This window comes from Elephantulus edwardii, unplaced genomic scaffold (assembly GCF_000299155.1).
Source record: "Elephantulus edwardii isolate Elephantulus edwardi_28Jun2011 unplaced genomic scaffold, EleEdw1.0 scaffold00056, whole genome shotgun sequence".
In the NCBI taxonomy this organism is placed as follows: Eukaryota; Metazoa; Chordata; class Mammalia; order Macroscelidea; family Macroscelididae; genus Elephantulus; species Elephantulus edwardii.
Genome location: NW_006399806.1, coordinates 16,050,799 through 16,056,169, shown reverse-complemented (window position 1 = coordinate 16,056,169; position 5,371 = coordinate 16,050,799). Strand labels below are relative to the sequence as shown.

The window sequence follows — 5,371 nt, the reverse complement described above, 5'->3', positions numbered from 1 at the left end:
GGACTGGCATGGGGCATTTTGAGTCGGATGACCATATGATATATTACTCTGGAGATGAAAAAGTGAGGAAAAATGGAGTTGCTTTCATAGTTAATATGTATATATAGGCTTGCTTATCATTTGTTTCTATTAGTACAGCACTTGTCTTTCAGTTTGTTGTACTGGTGTAGCTTGTGGGTTATTATGATGCTGAAAACTGTGATGCCAGTGTTTCAAGTATCAGAAAGGTCACTCATAGTGGTAAGGTTGTAATAGAGGTGTGAGATTAAGATACACAAAAAAAAGGATTGCCCATCCACTTCCACTTCCAAAACAACAGGCTTTCCAAAACCCTACGAATAACAGAGTTTTATAACTAGCAAGTATAAATTCAATGATTTTTATGCTATAGTCCATATTTTATCATGTTAGCATTCTCTTCCTTTCAGTAAAATTTTGATAAACTTTTGTTATGAACCAGACTTGGACTCAGAGCTCATGTTGAAAACCACATTTGTGCAATATAAAGTCCTTAAATGACTTCACAGCTTTAAACATCTAGATTTTCTGTTACCTCTCTGGTTTTATTTCTTTTCGCTTCTCTTTGCTGTTTCCATTTTAGTAAAATGGACGTTCTGCAATGTTTGAAAAATACAGCAGGACAACATTCTGCCTATGATTTTTTTTGTTTGTTAGTGTTTCCTTTATTATAAAGCACTGAAATAAGTTAAATAAACAGATGGAGGCTGAGCAGTCTCCCAGCCAGTCACTCCATAGCCCCTAGGAGCAGGGGAGGTGAACACAGGGCTCTTCCTCACTGAGCTTGTGAAGTGTATCCATCAAGGCAAGCCCCTGGTCCATATAGCATCTAGGTTAGTCTGTGTGGATCCCCTGGCCAGCGGGGGTGGAAGGAAGTGACTGCTTCTGGTCAGTCTGTAGAAAACATACAGGAAGTTTAGGACCAGTTCTTGGAGCTCTAGAGGACCCAGTTCAGGGTGAGTCTGTGTGAAGAGTCCGGTTACCAGCAGAGCCCAGAGCTGTGGGACCCCGAGAGTTCAAAACCGAGGATGGGCTGTGAGGTGGGACCCAGCCCTCAGAGGCAGAGAGGCCAGGCCCTCCTGCCCCACCATGTCCGTGCACCTTCTGGTGACGCTTGTAGTTGTCCCAGTGGCCTGTGGTATAGGCGCAGGTGGCACAACGGAAGGGCTTCTCGCCTGTGTGCTGCAGCATATGGCGTTTGAGGTTCATACTCTGGTTGCAGCTGTAGTTACAGAAACTACACCGAAAAGGTTTGTCACCCGAGTGAATGCGACCATGACGCTTGAGGTTGGCCAAGTTGCCACAGGCATAGGGACAGAGGGGGCACTTGTAGGGTTTCTCTCCAGTGTGGACACGTTGATGTCGTTTCAGGTTATCCAGATGAGCAGAGGCATAGGGACAGCGGGCACAGCGAAAGGGCTTCTAGCCACTATGTGTCTTCATATGCCGGGCCAGGTGGTTGGGATAGTGAGTGGCAAAAGGGCAGAGGCTACACACAAAGGCTTTGTCACTGGGGCCCTGGGCTCCCCCACTAGCACCCCCTCCTCCAGCCTCTCCTTGCATGCAGCGCCCACACATGGTAGCTCCCAGCCGACTGCCCTCACTCTCCTCTAGCTCTTGTCCACAGCCCTGGCAAGTCTAAGGGAACAACAGCTCTGGTAGTGGCTCTGATCCAGTCCCACACAGGCCACCCCCTTAGCCCGCAGCTGCCCACAGTCTGGCAGGAAACTGGCATCATCTGGTGGCACATGGAGGCTCAAATCTGGAAGGAGCAGAGCATCTTCACGCCGCTGGGGCAATGCCCCCTCCTGCTCTCTGGGACTGGGAGGACGAGGTGATCGTGGGGCACAGCAGCGAAAGCCACAGGTCAGGCAGGGAGGAGTGGGGGGCCCTACATGGGTGCGCTGATGTCGCCTCAGTTTGCCCAGGCTGCTGCAGGCAAAGGGGCAGTGGGGACAGCGGTAGGGCTTCTCGCCAGTGTGGGTGCGGGTATGCCGCGTCAAATTGACGAGCTGGGCTGAGGCGTAGGGGCAGCGGCCACAGCGGAATGGCTTCTCCCCGCTGTGTGTCTGCATGTGCCGCTTCAGGTGGCTTGAGTAGTGGGACACGAAGGCGCAGAGGCGGCATGAGTACAGTAGCCGTGGGGACAGCGGGGCCCCCCCACCCGGCCCTCCTGCCCCACAACTCGGCCCCTCACCTGTCAGCCCCCCACACAGCTGGCAGGCTGGGCCTGGCCTCTCACCCCTGGCCTCCCCTGGCCCCCTGGCTGGCTCCTCAACTTCACTCTCAGCACTTAGTGCCCGGCCGCCCCCAGACTCGTCGTCGCTCAGCTCGTAGGAAAGCCCAGGCCTGGCCCCCAGAGAGTCTCCTGTCCTCTTAGCTTCAATAATGAGGGCATTAAATGCCCTCCTAGAGTGAGGTCTGTCCTGCAGCAACTCTAGAAAATCCAACATGAGTTGTCTCATGAGGCTGAACCACTGGTGACAGCATGAACTGTACCTTCTGAATCTCTCTCGAAGCCCATGAGCTGGTCACTGCTGCCGTCACCTTCCTCCGCTTCCTCTTCCTCCTCAAACTCCAGATCCTGGCCTAGCAGCAAATCACTCTCCAGCACCAGAGCCCCAGGTCCTTCCTCGAGGGAGTCTTCAGTGTCCAATTTCACGGGCTGAGGGTGGCTTTGCTTCCTTCGGGGCATCGTGACCGGCTCCAGCCCGACGCGCCTCTGGCCCCGCCCCTCCCAACTCGGCCTGCCTGTCCCCCGCCCCCTCTCAGAGGCTGAGGGCTGTCCCCACGCACGCGCGGACCCCGGGCAGCCCCCGGCCCTGGCCTCGGAGCTCAGCTCAAGCCGCTCCTGCCGCCGCTTCCATTCATGGAGCCCCCCAACATTCTGCCTATGATCTTGAAACTTTCCTTTCCTCTGCCTAAAATAAGTCTTTTCCTAAATAGCTGGAAGATTCACTTTCTCATGTTCTTTAGATCTTTGCTTTGATGTCACCTTATTAACAAAGTTCTTTCATGATTACTTTGTTTTGCATATTTCCCCTTAAGCTCTCTTTATTAGTTGGTGTTCAACAGAGAAGCAAAATTCATAGGCATCTATATTTTATAATATTGAGGCAGAATTCCCTCTCTCTCTGGAAACATCTCAAAACCAAAATCTTACTGCCATCTTGTCAAGATGGAACTGACTCATGGTTGATCCTCTATGAGTTTTCAGAGGATGCATATTGCCTATTTTTCTTCTGAAAAGCACCTGGTCCTTTGACACATGGGAGATACACAGCCTTTGGGTTAACAGTGAAATTCTGCACAGTCCAGGCCACCAGTGTTTGCTTTTAAGTTCTTCAACTGATTGGCTGATGAAGATTCAAGTTTTGGAGGGCAATCTGCCCTCTTTGTATTCAACTGCTTCTATTAAATTCAACTGAATATTTCCATACATTAGGTTTGTGTAAATATTTTTATAACTACAACTCAACTCAACTCAACTCATTGATTTGGAGTCAGAACTGACTTGCAGCTAGCATTCCAGCAGATTTTCAGAGGCTGTAAGTCACACAGAAGGAGATTGTCTTTCTTCTGAGGATGCGTAAGAAACAATTGTAACTATCATAGCTTGTAGCACGCACACCTTGCTCTTTTAACTGACATCCTTGCTCTTTAGCTCTTTGGTGAGGTCCTTGACAGAAAATTTTCCCAATGTCTTCACAGCTACGTGCTATGCACCAGAGAGTTGGACAGTGAATAGGGATGATAGAAAGAAAATTGATGTTTTTGATCTGTGGTGCTGGAGAAGAGTGCTGACTATACCATGGACTTCTAGGAGAACAAACAGTTTTGTCCTGGAGAGGGTGAGGCCAGAATGCTACTTGGAGTCAAGGATTCTGAAGCTTCATTTGACATACTTTGGATATGTTGTAAGGAGGGACTGGTCCTTGGAGAGGGACATCATGTTTGAGAGAGTGAAGGGACAGCACAGGAGAGGAAGACCCTGGATGAAATAGATTCTGTGACTGGAGGTGTAGGAATGAGTGTGTTTGAGACGGTGAGGTTGGCACAGTATAGAACGGCATTTAGGACTCTTGTACATAGGGTCACTATGAGTTGGAAGCAACTTGAGGGCACATCACAACAGCAACAACAATATCATGGGCATTAATTGTGGATCTGAGTAAAAGGAAATTGTTGACAACTTCTGTCTTTTGTCAAGCTATCATGATTTTAGCAGTGGTAAAGATTTTTGTTATAATACATTATAATAAATATGATAAAGGAAGATGAAATTTTTTAATCATTTTTATGGAAAAATGATTCTGCATATATTAATTTCTTAATGAAGCATAGATTACTTAGCAGGAGTTTTTCTTTATCTGTAGCAACAATTCTTAGCTGACATAAGAATTGGAAAGATGGTAGAAAATACACTCAACCAAATTCCTTGCTATTGAGTCCAACTCATGGTGACCCTTCATTTGGTTTTGGAGTCTATAATTCTCCAGGGATGGAAATTGCCCATCTTTCTCCTTCAGATTATTTGGATTTTAACCAGGAGAGAGATACAGTCTTTGGGTTAGGGTCTAACTTGCTATGGACTATGTCACTTTTACTCTCTAGAAGATATACCGATAAGGTTGTTGAAGCCAAGACCCTGTACGATATTTTTTTAATTATTTTATTAATTTTAATGAACATTTACAGAGATTTTGGATTTCCCTATACGATATTTTGTCTGCAGTTTGAGATTTATACCACTAGATGGTAATATTTCCTGATAAATACATAAAAAGTAGTCTACGGTTATCTGTCTTGTTAATGTGCTATTGATTCAGAACTCACTACTAACTGACCTTCTTTTGAGTTTTCAGATGCTGTAAATCACACAGGAGAATATTTTCATCTTTGTCCCATGGAGCAGCCGGTGGCTTTGAATCTTCTGCTTTTGAGTTGACAGTGTGGCTACTTATCCATTCAGCCATTGAAGCCTCATAGAAGGGGCTTACAACGTTAAAACTAGAATTGCATTTGCATAGCAAAAAATATAAAAAGAGCACATTCTTAAGTAACAATAGAAATATCAATGGCAGAACAATGTTGTATTGAGTTATGTGATTTGGGATATTATTTAATACTTAAAGACAACAAAATCATAACAGTTGCGGTGCACCACCACATTTAATGTTCCATAAACTATTATATTCCAGGAACTTTTAAACAGGATTTCAAACTAGTTCAGCCCTGTTTAATCACAGACAAGAAAATGACACTTGTAAAGATCTATATTTTTAAGCTTTGTGTAAAATGAAATGGGAAAATAGAAATAATAACCCCACTAGAATCTTGGTGACCACTGCAG

General features: G+C 46.2%; 1 pseudogene; it reads right to left on the bottom strand.

Moving 5' to 3' along the window:
- Positions 1-969: 969 nt before the first annotated feature.
- On the bottom strand, positions 970-2,713 carry LOC102847044 (annotated as a pseudogene).
- Between the last annotated feature and the right edge of the window lie 2,658 nt (positions 2,714-5,371).